The sequence below is a fragment of the Cupressus sempervirens genome, chromosome 2, assembly GCF_028749045.1.
Source record: "Cupressus sempervirens isolate cs-2001-9-10 chromosome 2, ASM2874904v1, whole genome shotgun sequence".
Taxonomy (NCBI): Eukaryota; Viridiplantae; Streptophyta; class Pinopsida; order Cupressales; family Cupressaceae; genus Cupressus; species Cupressus sempervirens.
The window spans coordinates 446,391,560-446,412,932 of NC_143119.1; positions in this window are offsets into that span (position 1 = coordinate 446,391,560).

Below are 21,373 nucleotides of genomic sequence, written 5' to 3' on the forward strand. Positions count from 1 at the left end.
GCACAAACTGGATATCTATTTATCATTGAGACCTATGCCTAAGATAGAGGCTACACAGCTTGCAGTTTTGCATTTAGACAAGGTTGCCTAAGATTGGTGGCATCATAGATTGGTCACTCAAGATTGTGTCATGGTTCACTCCTATGTTGAATTCACTAAGCAGCTCATTGCTAGGTTTATCATAAAGACACAGAGCTTTACTACCAAGAGTTCACACATATTAGGTAGACATGGAACATTGAGTCTTTTGTGAATGAATTCCAGCATATTGCAGTCATGGTTTCAAACATGTCTCATAGTTGTTTTGTGATGTTGTTCATAGAGGGTTTGTAGGATAGGCTGAAGGGATTGGTACGAGCATTCATGCCAGCCACCCTCAAGGAGGCCATTAATATTACATGTATATTGGACACCCCTCCTATTCCTTATCAAGCAAATAAGAAACCTATTAGGGATTCTCATCCTCCCCACAAGGCCAACACTTCTTAGGGCAGAGGGGGACCACCTTCTAGACCACCCAAGATGGACTAGGAGATGAGGAATGAGTTGAGGAGGAAGAAACTATGCTTCTCCTATAAGGAGCCATGGGATCCTAGACATCATTACCTTAGTAAAGGCAAGGTTCATTTGATAGAGGTGACATCTAAGATAGGCGATAAGGAGATACCTAATACTGATATTGAGGATAGTCTAGAGGAGGTTGAGCAAGAACACCCACAGTTAGAGCTAGACATTATGGAGCCTTTGGCGTCAGCTAAAGTGACTATGGCTACTCTCTCTAGTTATCCCAAATTTCATGCCTTTCATTTGAAAGGTACATTGAGAAGCTAGCGAGTTATAAGCTTAGTAGACATAGGTGCCACGCACAACTTTATTGACTAGAAGCTAGTTTACAAATGTGGGTTCTAGTCCGAGGAGTCTGTTGGTTTTAGAGTGAAGGCTATAGATGGTGTCATTTTGAGTTCTACTTAGAGGATTCCTCATCTTAGCATCCAGATGGGGGACAATACTCTGACAGATGATTTTTATGTACTACCACTGGAGGATTATGATGTAGTTTTGAGCATGCAATGGTTACGGGGTATTGGTCAATACATCATTGACCACCATCGCATGGAGATGGAGTTTCTTTCTGGAAGGAAGAAGACTATCTTGAGGGCAATTTCAGATGATGGTCCTAAGGAGGTAACTTCCTGCAGGATGGAGACTATCATTTGTCATGATGACATACTTTGGGCAACACATTATTTTGTGAAGTCCAAAATACCTACACCTCAGGATGGCAGGGCCTTTCATGTAGACATACAGTTAGTGATGGACTGACATGGTCGTGTCTTTGGTGACATACCTTTTGGTGTACCTCCTGATAGAGGTATCAAGCATGGGATAGAAATGGAGGATAGTGTGAAGCCTATAATTACTATGCCATATTGTCATCTTAGAGCATACAAGGATGAGATTGAGAGGACCATCCATGAGTTACTAGATATGGGATTCATTCGCCCTAGATCTAACCCTTTTGCTTCTTTTGTGGTGCTTGTTAAGAAGAAGTATGGGACTTTGGGGATGTGTATTGATTATTGAACCTTGAACAAAAAGACAATCAAGAATAGATACCCCATTCAATGCATTGATGAGTTGTTAGATGAGCTACATGGAGCTATCTATTTCTCAAAGATTGATCTCCATTCAAGCTATCATCAGATTCGTGCACAGGATGAGGACATACATAAGACTACTTTTTGTTGTCACTATGGGCACTATGAGTTTTTGATGATGCCTTTTGGCCTCACTAATGCACTTGCCACCTTCCAATCCTTTATGAACCACATCTTCAACAAGCAGTTGAGGAAATCGGTTTTGGTATTTTTTGATGACATATTGATTTACAGCCAAACATGGGAGGATCATCTCAAACACATTAAGGAGGTACTTAGCATCATGGAGAGTTAGTCTCTATTTGCTAAGTTGTCCAAATGTGAATTTGGACTCAGAGAGATTATATACTTGGGTCACGTGATCAATGTAAAGGGAGTGAAAGTGCACGAGGAGAAGATTCAGGTGATTCATGATTTTCCCTGTCCTAGGAACATTATTGAGTTGTGTGGGTCCCTTGGTTAATGTGCCTATTATAGGAGGTTCATAAGGGGATTCTCTCAGTTAGTAGCACCTTTAACATATCTCACAAAGAAGGGAGCCTTCAGATGGACAAAGCCAGCATAGGGAGTCTTTGAGAGACTCAAGGAGGTTATGAGCACTTGTCCAGTTTTGGCACCCCCTGATTTCTTGTAGCCATTTGTACTTGAGTATGAAGCTTTAGGTGAAGGCATAGGGGTGGTGTTGATGTAGAACATACACCCCATTGCCTATGAGAGTAGGAAATTGTGGGATAATGCAAGGTTGTAATCCACATATGACAAAGAAATGTTGGCTATCCAAATTCAGATAGTGACTTGTTAGCAGTAAATTTGTGGTGAGGATGGACCATAATAATTTGAAATATTTCCTTGATCAAATAGAGCTTAATGATAGGCAACAAAAGTGAGTTAGCAAGGTGCATGTGTATGATTTTGACATAGAGTTCATCAAGAGGAAGAACAATATTGTTGTTGATGCACTTTCCAAGAAGCCATCACTTGCTACCCTATGTTCATTGAGCGAGATTTTGACAAAATGGAAGGCTCAACTTTTAGTTGAGTATTCTAAATTTTGGCATGCTTGTGAGATCATGGATGGATTGACATAGGATGACAAATATAGTGTAGTGGATGATGCCATCTACCACAAGGGCAGGGTCTACCTCATTCCTAATTCACGGTTGGGGGAGAACATTTTGCATGCTTACCATGGTACTCCTATAGCAGGACATCTGGGTTATGGTAAGACATATAGGGTGGTATGGGAGATATTCTCTTGGAAGGGTCTAAGGATGATGTCTTACACCATGTTTGTAAATGCATGACTTGTCAGCAAAACAAGTTAGAGCATACTTTTTGGGCTAGATTGTTGCAACCTCTGCCTATACCAGAGCAAAAGTGGATAGGGATATCTGTGGACTTCATTACAATTCTTCCTCGAGTTCAAGGGAAGGACAGTATTTATGTTGGGGTGGACAAGTTGACTAAGTATGCCCACTTCTTTCCTATTGCAGGAGACTTCACAGGTAGCTGAGTTTTTTTTCTAGAGAGATATTTAAACTCCATGGTCTCCCTGAGACCATAGTGAGTGACAGGGACAATAGGTTCATGAGTTCCTTCTGGCAGGAATGTTTCAGGCTAGCAGGCACAAATTTGATCCCCAACACTAGCTACCATCCTTAGACAAATGGATAGACTGAGGTAGTTAATAAGTGGGTGGAGGGGTATCTATGCAACTATATGTCAGGGCAACATAAGGCATGGGTGTGTTGGTTGTATTTGGGAGAATATTGTTATAATACTATGCACCACATGTCCATTGACATGACTTCCTTCAAAGCTCTTTATGGCTACAAGGCATTATCTTTTGTTGATTTGGCTTTCAATGACAATAGAGTTCCCTTGGCATGGGATTGGTTGTAGGAGAACCAAGATATCATGAGATCTCTCAGAGAGAACTAACAACATGCTCAATATTAACAAAAGATGTACGTTGATCGACATAGGATAGAGAGAGAATTTGAGGTGGGTGACATGATTTTCCTTTGTCTACAACCTTACAAACAGAGCACCCTTAAATGGGGAGGAGCTTAAAAGCTCAAGCCTCATTTGTATGGACCTTACATAGTACTCAAGCAAGTTTGAGAGGTGGCCTATGAGATCGAGTTAACACCAGATAATAGGGTTCATAATGTGTTCCACATGTCATGCTTGAAGAAGGCACTGGGGTAACATATTAAATCATCATGTGATTTACCTCCTTTGGATGAAGAGGGTAAATTGACTTTGGTCCTTGAGGAGATTTTGGAGGTTAGGGAGAGATAATTGAGGAGTGGTGAGCTGGAGAGGTCTACCCACAGAGGATGCCACCTGGGAGGGTAAGTCCATTTTACACCATCCAAAATTATAGTTGTTTGTGGGGCAAGCATCTCTGAGAGGGGAGGACTGTCATGTCCCCTCTCTAGTTCGACTGGTAGAGTCATGAGAGTTGGCCTATTATTGGAGTCTTGTAGGCTAGCAGTGGTGAATAAAGACTCATACTAGATACTTAGTGACTAGAGTTGGTTCTACAATCAGTTTGAGAGCCAATCAGGGCAATTCCTTAATTTTAGGGATTTTCCTAAAATTTAGGAGGTTGTGGCAGTAACCATATTTGAGGTTCCTTGGGACTAGTATACGGTTTTAGATTCAAGGTGACAAGGTATATTCCCTAGTTTCTAGGAGCATCCCTAGTTGTTAGGGACGAGACTGCTAGTTGGCCCACATTGCCCAACATCAATCATAAGCAAGTGACATGACTTGTTCACTGATTATTTAGTTGGTTTGAATTTCCAATTGAATAAAAGGAAATCTAAGTTTGCATTTAAATAAATTAAAATAATGTTATTTATATAGATAATTGGAGTAATAAGGGGATTTTGGCTTCATCTAATCAGGCAGACCTATGTGTTATAACTCATTGGAAAGGTCTTGAATTATTATAACATATTTTCATCATTCAGAGACCTTCAGGCACCTAGAGTTATGTTATTTGAGGAAAGGAGTGTTTTTCCTATACATAAAGGCCTTTTAATTGAGAAGATGTCATTTTATAATAAAGGGAAATGCATATTCTCCCTTTAGGGTTCAATTGGATTCGAGAGGGAGATAAAAGGAGATGTTGGCTCATTCTTTCATTATCTTTTACATCTTCATTCTTGGTATTTGTGATTTTTCTCTAAGGAGCGATTCTAGAGGACTGGGATGCAAACTCTAGAGCTTGGCTATTGGGGCACAAACCCCAATAGATGGTTTCAACAACATTCTACAGTATTGTTTCACTAATTGACAAATACTGTTAAATTTAGCATTTGGGGGTGCTTGTGCATTGTACATTGAGGGTCTTATTTGGCAAGTTGGGATCTTCTTTCTGCCTTGGCGTGATTATAGCAATCGTACGATTTCCTTTCAACTGGCACGTGATTTGTTGGTTGGCTTACGTCAACCATCTCTACTCTTTTGGTACATGGTTGGTCCATTCTTGCAGCTGGCATCTTCATTCCTTATTTTTAAACACCTTTTTTGGCATATTGATTACATATCTTGCCTAGTATGACTTGTAGTTATTCTAGTTGACTGAATTTTATATTATTTGTTGTTGTTGTTAATTATTGTTTTACTTATATTTGGAAAATACAAAAAAAAATAAAAAAATCTACAACTTTTGTCTAATTCTCTAAGACCACAAGGAAAGCATGAGAAAATATATTATTTTAGTTGAAATTTACAAAATTTAAGTGAAAGGGTCCTTTTGGGATCTTTCAGTCATTAGATCTAGGTGATGCTCACAAAGGTGAAGCATCGAGACTTCCTGGGAGGTCACCCATCACTACTCTAGCTCGAGTGTGCTTAACTATAGAGTTTCCTCCATGGTTCAACTCACTCTTCTTGCAACCCCATTTTCAAAACCTTCACCAAGTGTTGTGCCTTATGAACCATTCACTAGAAATCCCCTTAAGCTTGTCAATTGATAAATAGGAGATTTTCCACAGCAAGTCAAATTGTGATAATGTTATCAAAATTTAGCTATGTAGTTTTTGAGTCAAACTCATTGATCCATTTATCATGAGTCCATCTCTCATGAGAATAAATGGAACACTTAACACTCCTTGGATCTAGGTGATGCTCATAGAGGTGAAGCACCGAGAGGTCACACATCCCAATACTACTCTAGCTCGATTGCACTTAACTACAAAGTTTCCTCCATGGTTAAACTGACTCTACTTGCAACCCCATTGGTGTTGTGCCTTATGAACCATCCATTTGAAAGCCCCTTAAGTTCATCAACTGATAAGTAGGAGATATCTTCCACAGCAAATCAAATTCGAATGTTGCTATCAAGATTTACAAGTGTCTGAGTCAAACTCATTGACCCATGTATCATGAGTAGTGATTAAAAAATGAATCCATCTCTCATGAGATCAAATCGAACACATAGCACTCATTGGATCTAGGTGATGCTCATAGAGGTGAAGCACCGGGATGCTTATAGAGATGATAACAATATCACAATTTGACTTCTTGTGAAAAATATCTCCTACTGATCATCCCAACCAATTCACCAATTCTAAGTAGAATTGTCTCCTCCTCCTCCTCCTCTTCCTCCTTCTTGTTATTCTCCTCTTTTTTCTACTCCTTTTGCATCTTCTTCTCCACCTCCTCCTCATTTTCCTTACCCATATTTTTTTCCTTCATTGTTTTCTTCTCCTTTTCCTTATTCTCCTTCTCCCTCTTCTTCCCCAGTGCCTCCTTTTGCTTCTTCATCTCTTTCACCTTCTTTTTCAAAATCTCCCTCTTCTTTCCCTTCTACTTCCCCTTCTTTGTTGTTTAACAAAAGAGAGAATATCCTATATTATTTTTTCAATTATTTATTTCTTTATAATAATTAAAATTACTAAATCCAAGTCTATCAAAAACTTTGTCAAAAAATCCTAGAAAACTTGTATTTTTATGATATAATTAGGCATAACCCACTAAAGGGAGGTTTTATAAACAATAACAAGAATGTCTTATCATTTTATTGAAGTCATATAGACAATATTCACTTTGAAGAGCTTAGAGTGCATTCCATAGTGCTTGGACTGTATGTGCACCATTCTGTACGATACTTTTTAAAACTTATACATTATTTGATTTTCAACAAATGCCATCTATGTTTCTTCCATCAATGTGTAGGGGAAGATTGTAATGTGTCACTTGAGAATCCTTGAAAACAAGGATCAATAATACTCATGCATTTTTTTTTTTGGTAAAGCATATAAATAAACCTACATTGTACGTAAAAGATGCAAGTGGAAGTATAAACCAAATAACCAAAGATTCTCACGTCTATCATTAATTTAAAACACACACATTTTCCCATATAGATGATTAACATACAAGGTCCATTCCATTATCCATAATTGCATATGTTATGACCCTCCTTTTAAATCCCAAATACAAATTCTTTGATGGTTAACCATGCATGTTAATTTCTAGTTAAAATGTATTAACAACGTAAGTTATCTTCTAACTGTACCTAGAAGTAATCGATGTTTGATCTATTCTAACTTGAGAAGTTCTAGAATCTAAAAGGGTTAAAAATCTAATTTTCACCCTTAGAACACGTGCATAATTACTCATTGTTTGTGATACAACATTTTAGGATTAATCCTTCTACAAGCCAAAAGTATTTGTAGTACGAGGATTCTCAATAAACCATACAAGACACTACCAAAGTTGTATGAGACATACCTTCCTCATATGAGAGTATGCCTTGTCATTCGAGGGGATGCATTAGTTGTACAACAAAATGCATTGTTGTGTGAGATTTTGAAGGCAACATCCAAAAATATAAAATTGAAGTTAAAATTAATCAAACTCCACACAAGGGAGTACCAGAATGTGCATATTGAGCATAAAGGTACTTGATCGCATCCCAAAGAATAAATACCAACAATATGTAAGAACCTAAACCATCTAACATCATGTCTCTATAATATAATCCATCACCATTAGTCTAGCAACATCAAATATATATTCATGCACAACATCAATTACTACTTAATAATAAAGTGGGCAACTAAACCATCATGTGTGAATATACATCAAAAGTACATGAATAATAACAAGAGGAAAAGATGAGAGAGAATGTCAAGGAAAGGTCATGGAACTGAAATAAGATCATCCATGTTCTTTGATCCCCAGCAGTGGTATAGGTAGCAATGCCTTCCAACCACATGGACCTCGTAGGCCTGCCTTGTCATGCTCATGGAGACAATGACCTAATCATGAACATATAAGAAACAAACATCCAAGGCTTGCACACATACTAAATAGTGCATGACACAAGTGCACAATGATTAAATAATGCAATGCAGTTAATCAGGTCACTATTCAGGACACACTATAGGATAATTATGTAGGGATTCTAGTAAAGTGTAATTGCTTGAATCGTACTATCCTAAGTTGTATATGGTATGGCAACTCAATTCCAATAGGAGACCTCATAAAGTGCCCTCACACAAGCTCGCACAAGAGACTAGCTATTGTACATACACCACACGTTTGAATCGACTTGTTTATTATTTGGTTATCACTTGTTTAGAACCTCTTCATGTTACCTTGTCAACCATTTCTAGGTTAGGGTATGCATGAGAAGCCACTCCACACGTCTACCCTACATACCCATGCTTGTCACACGATGATGCCCATAGACAATACAATTTCCAAACTCAAACCCTGAATGAACAATCACTCAATCAACCTAAATCCAGGAGATGGGGTCTTTCAAGATCGTTTTGTATGCACATGCATGAGATCTTAAGTAGGCACAACCAACTCCATGCAATTTCAAGATAAAACCAATGCAAGGATTGGATTCAAGAAATACAACAAATAATACAAGCAAAAACACAGCGGGGGAAAGCATTTGAATGAAAACTATAATGAAGCTCATGAGCACAAATTTCAATTAGTCACTTTGTGAAGAGTGAGAATTCCCATAGAATTCTCCAATCATCTCATTAGAACACGATAATGACATACAATGCTCAAAATAAACTAAAGCTCTAAAATTTGGCAAGATTTGAAAAGAACATTAAAAGTCCACATTTACAATTAAAAGCATGCATTTAGATAAGAATATAAAATACGTTGAGATCCCCCCAATCATTTCAACTCCATGATCCTACTCTTTGTAATAGTGGCTACTAGCACGTAAACCAAGTCAATCCAAACAAGGTGACGAGTGAATACTAGTGGCATGCAAAACAAGTTGACACTAAAAACACCTAAAATTCAAACATCTTAGAATTCTATGAAATCAAAAACCCACTTTATAAATATGTCCAAACTCCCATAAATCCAATAAAATTCAACTTCTAGGCACACACAAAATATGATAGCATAACATTACCCAATTATTTTTTCAAAATAATGAAATAAGGAAATACTCATTCTCATCCAACTGGATGATAAAATTGCATAAAAATGAAGGGGAACTCTATTTCTCAACTTCCAATAATTTAATAATTGAAATAATTTGTAAGAATTTTCCTAAGGGTAAAATTCACCCAGGAACTAAGAACTCAAACACAAGCACAACTGTAGACTAGAAAGAGAGAGTATGATCAGAATGACAATATATTCATTCAATATACCATGCTTAGAGTACACTAGGAGTGCCTATATATAAAGGCCCATGAGATGCATATAGAATGCTTCAGAATCAGCTACATGATAAGTCATACAACCAGGTACATGTCCACCAGATATGGGTTATCCTCCATTAAACACAAAAGTAAGTGTGATGATGAGAGGATAAGCCTACAAGGGTGTAACACACAAATCAATGTTGTAGACAACATGTGCTAAAAAGGGAGTGTGAATAATTGTGTAGTCTACATGACAACTTAGTGAATGATGCAAACTCCAATGTTGTAGACACCATGTGTTGAAATAGATTTGTGTACTTCTATGTTGTCAACATGACAACTCAAAAAGGTGAGCAAACTCCTAAGTGTCTCACAAAATAAAATAATAAAATAATGCAAAATAATAAATAATGCATTAACCTAAGTAAACTTAAGTAAGTGTAAATAGTAAATACATATTCACCAACACTCCCCTTTAAGTGCAACTTAGGGGAATGCACTTAAGCTTACAAAAACTAGGATGAAGTGCAGAATGGGTCCCGGCTACTTTGCCATGTTAGGTACCCATGTACATAATGAAAATGCAATCTCTCATAAAGTGGAAAAAGAGGGAAAACCTCATGGGAAAAACCCTCCCCCAAAAAGAGAGATGAATAGGGATGCATGGATGGATGGAGTAATCAAGACTACCCCATTATGACATACATCCAGTATATACAAAAATGAAGAATTAGAAGAACTGAACCTCATAAGAGGAAAAATTCCCCCCCATAAGAAAGAAGAGGAAGTGAGACAAGGTAGTCCCCCCCCCCCCCCCCCCCAAATGAAGAATGTCGATTAGTGAAAGACTCTCCAAGGAAGAAGCTGGTCCAAGAGTGTTGGATGACGTTCCTCCCCTTTGGAAGAAACAAAGGCAAAGGTATAATCCTGAAGATGTATGGTGGCCCTAAAACTTGCTCAAGTATCCTGGTGCTAATGCTAATGCTTGCCCCTTCCAACTATGCTGAAAAGAATGAATGCAGATCTGGCAAGGATGTCTGTTGAACCTATTCCAATAAACCATCTGTCTCCTCAACTAACAAAGAGACCTTTGACAACTATTGTTCATATGGATCCACAATCATGCCAACCTATAAAGATTGATCATGTAGAGAATGGACATGAGGGTTAGAGTGAGCCCTCGCAACAACTGTAGAAGGATCACCTTCATCAAAGAGAAGATGTAAGTCCTCAAGGCTATCTCCCAAGTCTGCAATGTGTGACTCCACGAACAAACCTGCAATGTTTGCCACGTAGTCATCAACTAAAGTTGGAGCTGGAAGACAAGATGTACCATGTTGTGCTGGACCTTTCACTGTGGCAATGTAAACATGTGGACTATATTGATGATGTGACCTCTCAATGTAACTGTCGATAGAACCCCACATGTCTAAACCTATTGAAGCACTATCAGTTTCCACTCTGTATGAAGTGCGAAGAGGAGTAGAGGATAAGCTGGGTGAACTTTCCTCAAACTAAACATCCTTCTCCACAAAGATCTCATGAGTCTCTAGATCCATAAGTCTATAAGCCTTTACATTGTCTTCATATCCAATGAAGGTACAAGGCCTAGGTGTTGGTGCCTTGCAACCCCTGAAAGATAGGTTTGCCCATGCTGGACAGTCGAAGACTCTGAAGTGACTCACAATTGGTTTTCTGTCACACCATGCCTCAAAAGGAGTCTTCCCTTCTAAGGCATTATGAGGAGACCTATTAATTATGTGAGTAGCACTGCTAATGGCTTCAACTTCAAGTGTTGGATCAAGAGACTTGGCTTTTATCATGCAACTTGCCATGGATTTGAGAGTCCTAATCCTAATAGCTACAACATCTATCTTATGCGAACTGAATGTTGGTGGATTGTGAAGATCAATTCCCTCAATTTTGCAAAAGTCCTTAAGTCTTCTGTCTACATATATGTTTTCATTGTCCACCCATAGTACCTTGATGTCTTTCCTTGATTTGCGTTCAACATGAGTCTTAAACGCTTGAAGCTAATGAACCACTTCATTCTTATGATGAAGGAAGTAGACCCAAGTGAATCTTGAAAAGTCATCAACAAATGTGAGGATGTAGTGGCCTTGGCTGACTGAAGTCACTACAAAGGGTCCTGCTAAAACCATGTGAACCAACTGGAGAACAACTGGAGCTCTAGAAGACGTCCCTTTATCATACTTCTCCTTGAGAGGCATATCCACTGAACATGATGAACACTCTCCCTTAGAAAATTTGATGTTGGGTAGGCCTTTGACCATGTGTTTTGAGAAAAGTTGCTGAAGAGAGCAGAAGTCAAGAAGACCAAACCGCTCATGCCATAATGTGGTTTTTGAAGTAGATTGAGTCAACAAGGTTTGAGAAGGAGACTTAGGCACAAAGTGGGAGAAGGAAAATAGCCTCTTTTCATCGTTGAATTTCCCCATTGCAACTAAGGAATCATCTTTAAGACTACGCACCATCACTGAATCTGAAAGGAACTCAACTTTGTGACCATCTCTAAGGTGAGTGATTTGGTAAACTAATAGGAGATTGGAGCTAAGGTTTGGAACGTAGAGAACATCTTTGAATTCCCCATTGTCCATTTCCACATGTCCTTTCCCTTCAACTTCCATTTTAGTATCATCTCCCATGAAGATGTGTGATACCTTTGACTGCTTCAATGAAGAAAATCCTCCCTTTGAAGAACCCATATTGTAAGAGGCACCTGAGTCAAGTATCCATTCTGAAGAAGAACTTGAATTTTCCATAAGTGCTTGCCCTTTACCCTTTGAAGAGGTTGGAGTAGAGTCCTTGGAAGTACCTGACACTTGAATCTAGTTCTTCCTAAGTAAGTTTTCTAACTCATTGATTCTTTTAGTCTTGTAATGATGCTCGTCATGATTTTTCTTTTTGCAATATGCACAAAAAAGTTTGTCCTTCTTTTCATTACTTCCCTTCTTGTTGGAAGAAGAATTGCCTTGTTGAGAGGAGGATTGTTGTGTCTCAGACTATTATTTTTGCTTCCATTGCTTCTTCTTCTTGTTTCTAGAACTTTTCCCTCCTTGACTTGATTGGTACTCATCACTAGCCACCAAGGCTTTGGTCTTTGATGACTTGAAAAGTCCTAAATCCATCAAGTGAGATTGTTCAACAATCAACATCTCTGCAAATGCATCAAATGAAGGCTTCTAGTAAGCAGTTCCCATGGTCAACTTGTGAGTATTAAAACTCAAAACAAATGAAGCGTACTCTGAAGGTAGCCTCTTCAGGATGTGATGAATCAACTTTTCATCCTTCATGGGATTTCCACAATCTTTAAGAAGTGCCCTATACTCATTGGCTTTGGTAATGTAATCCTGAATTGTGTTAAAATTCTTTGGATCCAAGAGAAGTAGATCATCCTCAGTCTGAAATCCATTTTCCGTATCCACCTTACCATACAATTGTTCAAGTTTATCCCAAGCTGGTTTGGATTCTTTACAACTAGCAATGTGAAAGAAGAGATCTCTATGTACACAACTCCTAATAATTCCTAAAGCCCATGAGTCCTGTTTCCTCCATTCAAGGAGTTTTTTAGCATCAGTGGGTTTAGGAATTGTACCATCAACATAAATATTGTATCCTTTTTCCATTAATCTACTCCAAGCAATATCTTTCCATGTAGAATAATTGTGTGAAGTTAGAGGCGGACATTTAAATGAACCCATGATGCAGAAAATGAAAAGAGCACAAAAGAGAGACAAAAAAACACAGTACACCCCCCCCCCCCCCCCCCCCTTTTCACTCAATCAAAAGACCCCCCCCAAAAAAGATGCTTTTGGCACTTTATAAGTAATGCGTGTACAATAGGCCACTTGTCAAAATGAACAAAGTGGACTTTCTAATTTTGCTTTTACAACTGCCTTTTGAAGCCCAAATCTATCAGTAAGCACTATAGCTAAGATGTACAACAATTCTAAAAAGTAATCGAAGCTTTACAATGTAGAAAAACCCCTAGTTCTGAAAGTGAGATCTTGGTCCACACAACCCTAGAATTTGACTTTAGATCTGGAAATTAGATGAAAAATAATGCACTTACAAAAAAAATGGAACATGAAAAAGTGATCAGATGTGCCCGTACAGAGCGTTTGAAGTTGTAAAAAGTAGGATTATGTAGGTACAATCACCAAAAAATGCAATTTCTAAAAAATCTTTGCACCAAAACTATAAAACAACACCACCACTAGAAAGTTTAGGAAATTCTACCCAATTTCAAAAAAAATTAGACCTGAATCAGAGTCAGGATGTCCAAGTTATGGGCACGCAAAATTAGGCTACCAAATTGAAAAGCAATTTGAAGAGGGGTCTGGAAGGAAAACTATGTGCTTAAATTTGACAGTTAAATGATCATCACAACAATTATAAAATGCCCAGTTTTGACGATTAGATGACTATCAAATTTAACATAGTACTCTGCTGACGTCAGCAAAATAAGGCTAGCTGGGTGACATGGTAGGGTGACTAGGCATCCATATTGTACGGATGCTGACATGGCATGTAAGACTCGGGTTGATGTTTTACTATACAATAACCTACATGGAAAGGGGTGATGTGTCCTTTGCATTGAGTCAGATGCTGATGATACAAATGCATGGCAAGTATAGTGTGCAGCTTATGTGGCAGTACAATTGACAAGTTTTGCTAATTTGTCCACATGGTACTTGGTACAGCCTGCGTGGCACTTACTATCAGTTAGAGTAGGTAGGAATAAACTCATCGTAAAACTACACAATTTTTTGGAAACACTAAGATAGCATTGGTAAGAGTCAAGTCTGGTACTAGAGTCTCCTCGTTGCCACGGGTTGAAAACCAAATGCTTTGGTTGGGCGAATGGTGAGCGGCCACATGACCATGGGTGAGAAATTCATAACTTAGCTGGAAAAACTATGATCTTGCCAAGATCATGATGTGTGAGGTCGAAATCAGTTGCAGAGTTGTCGGAATGACTACGAATGGGAGACATGCTGAGAAACTATGTTGTACACTGGGTTCTTAGAAAATAGCATAAAAAATCACTATGCGATGGGAGCTAGAGTTTTTACCTTTGTGTTGTTGAATTACATCTTCTATGGTTAGAGAACTAGTTGCAGGGACCACAAAGAAAAGGTGGCAAGCAAATGTTTAAGGGTTAATCTCACATTGCTTGTGGGATGATCCTCTTTGCTACTTAAATAAAGTAGGTCACGGATAGCAAAGAAATAAGCAGCCCACCATGTTTGTTAATGGTCGGTCCGATTGGCTTGTAGGTTGCCACTAGTGGTATGGTATGACCAGACTATGTGATGCACCAAATAGAATATTCTAGATTTATTGTACAACCTCCCCCCAGATTAAAAAATTGTGCAGGGACGAGATCTGATAGCTCTGTTTTGCTAAAAAAAATTCTCTGCTGGGTGCTTGAAGGGCAATAAAATTCCAAGAATTCTGACAAAAATAATTGCAAAGAAATAAAAATATAGATTGAAAAATTAATTAAATTTGCAAAAAATGACCATACCTGAACTACAAATCAGGGCCTCTAGGTTCTGATTTGCAAAAAAAATTTGCTTCACGGTCGACTTTGGGCCAAGTCAGTCGAGTTTATAGTCGATATTCATCGAATCAACATTCCAGACGTAATGATGAGGTCAGATCTGGCTCTAGATGCTCCCAATTTTTGGAGTACTCTAGATTCGGGCTGAGGTGTTGAAGCAACAAAGGTCTCGAATGGTTATGTGATGAGGAAATCTCCAAGCTATGATACCATGTAAGAATTCAATGCCTAAGGGAAAAATTCACCCAGAAACTAAGAACTCAAACACAAGCACAACTATAGACCAAAAAGAGAGAGTATGATCAGAATGACAATATATTCATTCAATATGCCATGCTCAGAGTACACTAGGAGTGCCTGTATATAAAGGCCTCTGAGATACATCTAGAATGCCTCAGAATCAGCTACATGATAAGTCATACAACCAGGCACATGTCCACCAAATATGGGTTATCCTCCATTAAGCATAGAAGTAAGTGCGATGATGAGAGGATAAGCCTACAAGGGTGTAACATGCAAATTAGTGTTGTAGACAACATGTGCTAAAAAGGGAGTGCGAATAATTGTGTTGTCTACATAACAACTGAGTGAATGATGCAAACTCCAGTATTGTAGACACCATGTGTTGAAATAGATGTTGCGTACCTCTATGTTGTCAACATGACAACTCAAAAAGGTGTGCAAACTCCTAAGTGTGTCACAAAATAAAATAATAAAATAATGCATTAACCTAAGTAAACTTAAGTAAGTGTAAATAGTAAATACATATTTACACCAACATAATTAACTAAAACAAATAAAATGAAAGAAATGGGAGAGTCCTACTTGTTGTGGTCTCACAAGGTATGCCCCATTTTGAAGTCATAAAATGAGGACCCCCTAGTTTCAAAATCCTCTATGAGGCACCTAGTTAGGTGCCTCGGCCATTTAGGACCCTCCTCTAGGTCTAGGTCATCCTACAGTGTCTAATCGGGCGGTGTCAAGAAGATTAGAGAGGCAAAAATTATCAATTTTGGGGGAGATTCTATATAGTACTAAGTGCATACTTGCACACCATCGCAGGCATGCGATATTTGTGTCCCAGGTCTATAACTAGACTCACTCCCCCCTCGTCTCTTCAATTATCTTCTATCCCCTCTCCAATTGCATACCATCAGACCCCTATCAGTTGTGCACCTCTGCTTGTCAGCTCTTCCAAGACCTCCAACCACCGAGGTCAAATGCTACCTTTTGAAGGTGCACATGTGCGCACCCTCAAAAGGTGTGCTTCTCCACACCCAAAACTCAAACAATCCCCCTTAAGAAACTTAAACACAAATGCACTTAACATGTGCATAGTTGAGCAGGTGTGCACATTGTGAGTAAATAGACAAGAATATGAAGTGCATTAGTACAGGTGCGCTAGGTGCACTAGTGCACAAAACAAAATTTTAGGGGGATGTTAGGTCAAAATTGAATGGGTTTTGCTTAGTTTTCCCTAAGTTTGGGTATCGGTTGAGTCCCATTATTGGTCTTCTAACATCATATTACTAATCTTTCTCCCCTTTTGTGCAAATACAATGGCATCATCATCATCCTCAATGAGGGAAAAGATGGCACCAAAGTTGGTAGCATTCAAATACCAAGGATCCCCAAAAGAATTCTCAATTCTAGGAAAAACACACAGAGATCTAAAACACAAAATTGGGACATATTGATTGCAATACTTTCCTTACCCTCTGGAACAAGCAAAAAGAAAGATCAATGATGGTCTCGAATTTGATCTAGAGTGGGTTAGTGAATGATTTTTCAAGTCCTACATCAGTTCAAACCTCTAAGTTAATCATGACAATATCCCAACATTATGTACTAGACGAGAAAGTCATAAAAAGCGTAACTGGTGAGATAGTCCTTGATCTTAGGATGTAAAACATTAAGAAGGTTTTTAACCTCCATAGGGTAGACCAATACCTTTAGATATCTTATGAAGGTGCATACAAATGGTATAGAGAAAATGAGAAAGAGGTCAAGGAATTGGTGCAATCTACATACTTAATTGACAGGACACCCTCAGGCCGAAAAGTAGGAAAGGTGGATATGACGTGAGGATACATGATCGATGATATTGGCTACTCAATACTCCTCTTGAGTAGATCCATGGGCCTTCCCACAATAGGTCACTTAGAGACATGGATGGTGCACTTTATTGAGACCATCAAAATAGCTAAGATGCCTATTGATTGGGCCACTATCCTAAGTGACAATTTGGATGAGCAATTGATCTTAATGAAGAATGATCCCCACTTTTACATGACTTCTTACATTGTATATCTATTTATGGAAAGGACCATGAACTACCTAGGGTTGTATAGGAAGGGAAGCATGCAAGACATAAATGCTTGGCCCTATGTAGTATATCCACAACTTGTTAAGAAGAAGCTCCCACTGCAAAGTGTGGAATATAGAGTGGTAAATGATGGTTTCATATTTGCCATCATAAGATTCATAGAAGATGATTATGCAGAGAGGATGTCATTAGAGGCTGCAACAACAATAACTGAAGTTGGTGCCTACTACATCCAGTTCAAGACCTTTACTTATCTTGGGTCACTGGTACTCTTTTATACCCCAAGAAGCTCCCAAGACACCCATCAGACAGGCTCATCCTACTGGAGATAGCTTGCCAACTCACTTCTGCATATAATAGAGTGAGGAAACAACATAAGAAACATGGAGCATTTGAAGTGAAGTAGAAGCAAGTTATTGCCATTTTCAACTTAGAAGGGGACCAATATCCCCTGGAATATTATCAAGCTCCACAACCATATTTTTATAATATTGGGATGGTGCAACATCTAGTGAGGAATAAATTTGTACATGAGGAAACCTTTGAAGATCACTGGATGAATGTAGTAGATGACTACGATGTCTATATTAGGGAATATTGTAGAATGAGTCTACACCTGGCAGAAAAGGGGATGAACATGGAGACACCCCTAAAGGCTTGGGACAAAGATGTCCTTGAGATAATGGATCCATTATACAATAGGGATAAGATCTATGATCGGCCCATCATGAATGTAGAAATTGGGCATGAGGAAAATGATGATATTGATTCTTAGGGCTGACACATAGTGCAACTTACAAGGGAATAGATCAGGAAGCCATTTTGGATGTATCTAGTTCCTCAGGCCATACATCTTTAGGCTATAGCCAGTCCAAAGAAAGGAAAAGGAAAAAAAGTCACTATATCAACCTACCCTATCAAATCACCAGTAAGGCTGAAAATAGTACATCAACATGAGTGGGAGGTCTAGTATTTTGAGACCAAAAAAGACAAGGGTAAGAGGAAAACAAAAACCCCTAGGGAAAGAAAACCAGTAGAACAAGCTGCCCACCAAGAAGAATCTCAACAAATACTAGAAAAAGCTCAACAGGAGCAACAACAATAGAAACCTCAACAATAAGTATCAGTTCCACGTCCTAGAGCCTCAGAGGAAGAAGCCTCCCTGCCGCTACCTAAGAGAGCCCGAACAAAAATAATGGTGGTAGGTGTGAAAAAAGAGAAAATTAAAGAAGAAGAGAACTCCCTCTCCACAAGTGCCAAAAACTATGTCCAAAGTGGAGGATGAGGAAGAAGGTGAATCAATTAAGTTTGCCCCTTTGAATAAGAGAACTTGCTTGGCTACTGTGACTGAAGAAGAGAGAAGGAGAAGCTCAACTCAAACACCTCCATCTATATCTAGGGATCCTATAAAGGTTGAGACCACAGAAGATGAGCATCAAAAATGGATTGAGGAAATGGAAAGTGATGGAGCCGACATTTTTGACCTCTCAGATTTTGATTTTATGCCTATAGGCATCAAGATGGTAGGAGAGAAAATAAGGGATGCTGCCAAGAATGAGTCATTAGGGGAGGATTGGAATTAGTTTCCTCCTCTACCTCAAGGACCACTTGACATTCCTTCTCCACCAGTACAATACATGGCAATGAGAATGGATAAAGGGTCACTAGCTCCAACTCCTTTGACAACCCAAGCAAAAACAAAAAGTTAGAATACAGAGTAAGGAGAATATGAACCATTTCATGCTGATGAAGTATTTGAAGAAGGAAAAATAGCAGAAGAAACACAAAAATTTCCTCTAGATACAGATGATAGGTCCTTAGCCTAACATGCCACATAATCTCTCTTTGAAAATCTTCCTTAGCATTAGAAGACTTCGAAGAGGAGTAATAAGGGAAAGGAACCTTCTTCAGAACCAACTTCTTTAGCAAAATACATATCACCAATGGGGACAACACCATCATGGCTAAAGAAAGAGGTCATGTTTAGGTAAAAGAATTAGATGGAACTAACCAAAGAGGAGGGAATGATGTAACTAACTAAAGAGGAGGGAATGATGGAATTGGTAAAAGCGATAATGAAGCCTAAGCCACCTAAGGGTGATGCTAGCATACTTGCCTTCATTATAAAGAATCAAGATCAAGACCTTCTAGCACATATCACCATTCCCCCTCCTCATGCCAACATCAAAGAATTGAATCCAAAGGACTATTAGATGAAGGAGGTCATATTGGGAAAGCCCATGGTGGATACAATAAAGGTCTTGATTACTATAGGCCTCAAGCAAGTGTTTAAGCACATGGACCAAGATGAGTCAAAATTGATACTGTTGTGAAAGTAGAATGAGCTATTGAGAGGATACTTGAATGAGGTGGTGGGACCTATAGACTTGGATAGTCCTGATATTGCTCTTGGAGTGGCACTTGGAAGAAAGCAAGCAAAGCCACAATTAGATTCATTTTTCAATGCTTGTCAGCAATGATGTAACAATTTTGAGGAGAGAGGAGTGTAATAATACATGGAAATTTGAAATTGTTGCACAACATCTAGACTAATGCCAAAAAATTGGTTTCCATTATAAACCAAGATTTTGGGCTAATAGATAAAGTATGTACTTGGGCTAATGACTTGCAAGCACTTAGATCTATCAAAGGGAAAAGGTACCAGATGCTAATGGAGATATACTCCACTGAAGAGCTAGATAAAATAGATGATTGGATATAAAATATATCATCAAGGAATAAATTTATGGAGGTACTACATGAAGGAATTCAACAAATACAAAATAAGGCTCAAGAGCAATTTTTGGAAGCGGATAAGTACTACAATGTCGCTAGCCTTGAGATTTTTGAAGATGAATTAAAAACAAAGCTTTCTTTGATGTAAATAGTGGTTCAACAATTCAGAGATACCTTTGAGAATGCTTCATTAGAAGATGATGCGAGACAAGTATTTAAGATTGGAGAAGCATTGTTGGAACTAGATACCAAGCTTGAGGATTTTGTGGATACTAGAATAGAATTAAGAAATTATCGGCAAGTACTTAAGAATAAGTATGATTCATCAGATTTACCAGAGGCAAATGAAGTAGTAGAGATAATATAAAATTTCAAAAGAAAACATCCAGACATTGTTTTGGTATAAAGGGGAAGAAAACCCAGATGTTGGAAATATCATTTTGACACTTAGAAGAATTTTTGGAAATTTTGGTTTCTGTCACCAAGGTGCACAAGTGTGCTCTTTCAGAGGTGCCACAATAGTTTTGAAGAAGAAGCAGTATGCCAACAATTTATTGCAAGTTACTTTTTTAGAGCATTACATGCATTGGAAACACATTTTAATGGTACTTCAACTCTAGAAACACCTAGAGAAGGCCGAGCTTCCATTTTTAGAGCTCCCAAATTATCACATGGCTTCTATCTTCTTATCTTCTCATTATTTTATTATTTTAAGTCATGTAAAGGGTCATGGACCTGTTAATTAATATAAACAAGGGTGAAGACCTACTTAGCACCATTTAAAGAGTCAATTTGTTTATAATTAGCTTTATTTTATTAGCTTTTTAGCATGAGTTTGCATTAAAAGAGCTCTCATTCCTAACAAAAAGGGAGGAGATGATTTCTTTTAAATACATGGATATAATATGTACTCCAAGACATTATTTTGATTCAACAATATATGCTATTGGTGCTTTCATTCTAAGTGTAGTTATTCTTGTTGGAGTGTGTTATTTTCGTGAATGCATGTTGATGAATAATAATAGAGCCAATGGTTTTATTGTATTGTTATGATCGTGCAATCTTTTTAGTTCTTGTGTTTGCCTTGTGTTAACAAATTTTATTCTTGTGACGAATTGGAGAAAGGATCATCATTGGTCTTGCATAGTATTTTGTATTGTGTGAGCGCACTTTCTGTGGCCTTGCTATTTGATGAAATGTGAAACATCTTTCAGTTATTATTGAAGTTCCCATCAACAATTACATCAATGAAGTTGAGGAAGTGTTGCTCCTAATTTCATTGGTTTCCTACCAAGATCCTTTTGATAATTTAATTCATAGATATGTTATTACTTTGGCTTATGTCCATTAGAAATTTCCCTTTTAGTAACTTGCTTTAAAAATCTCTTGTTACTCTATCTTTGTTATTTTCTTT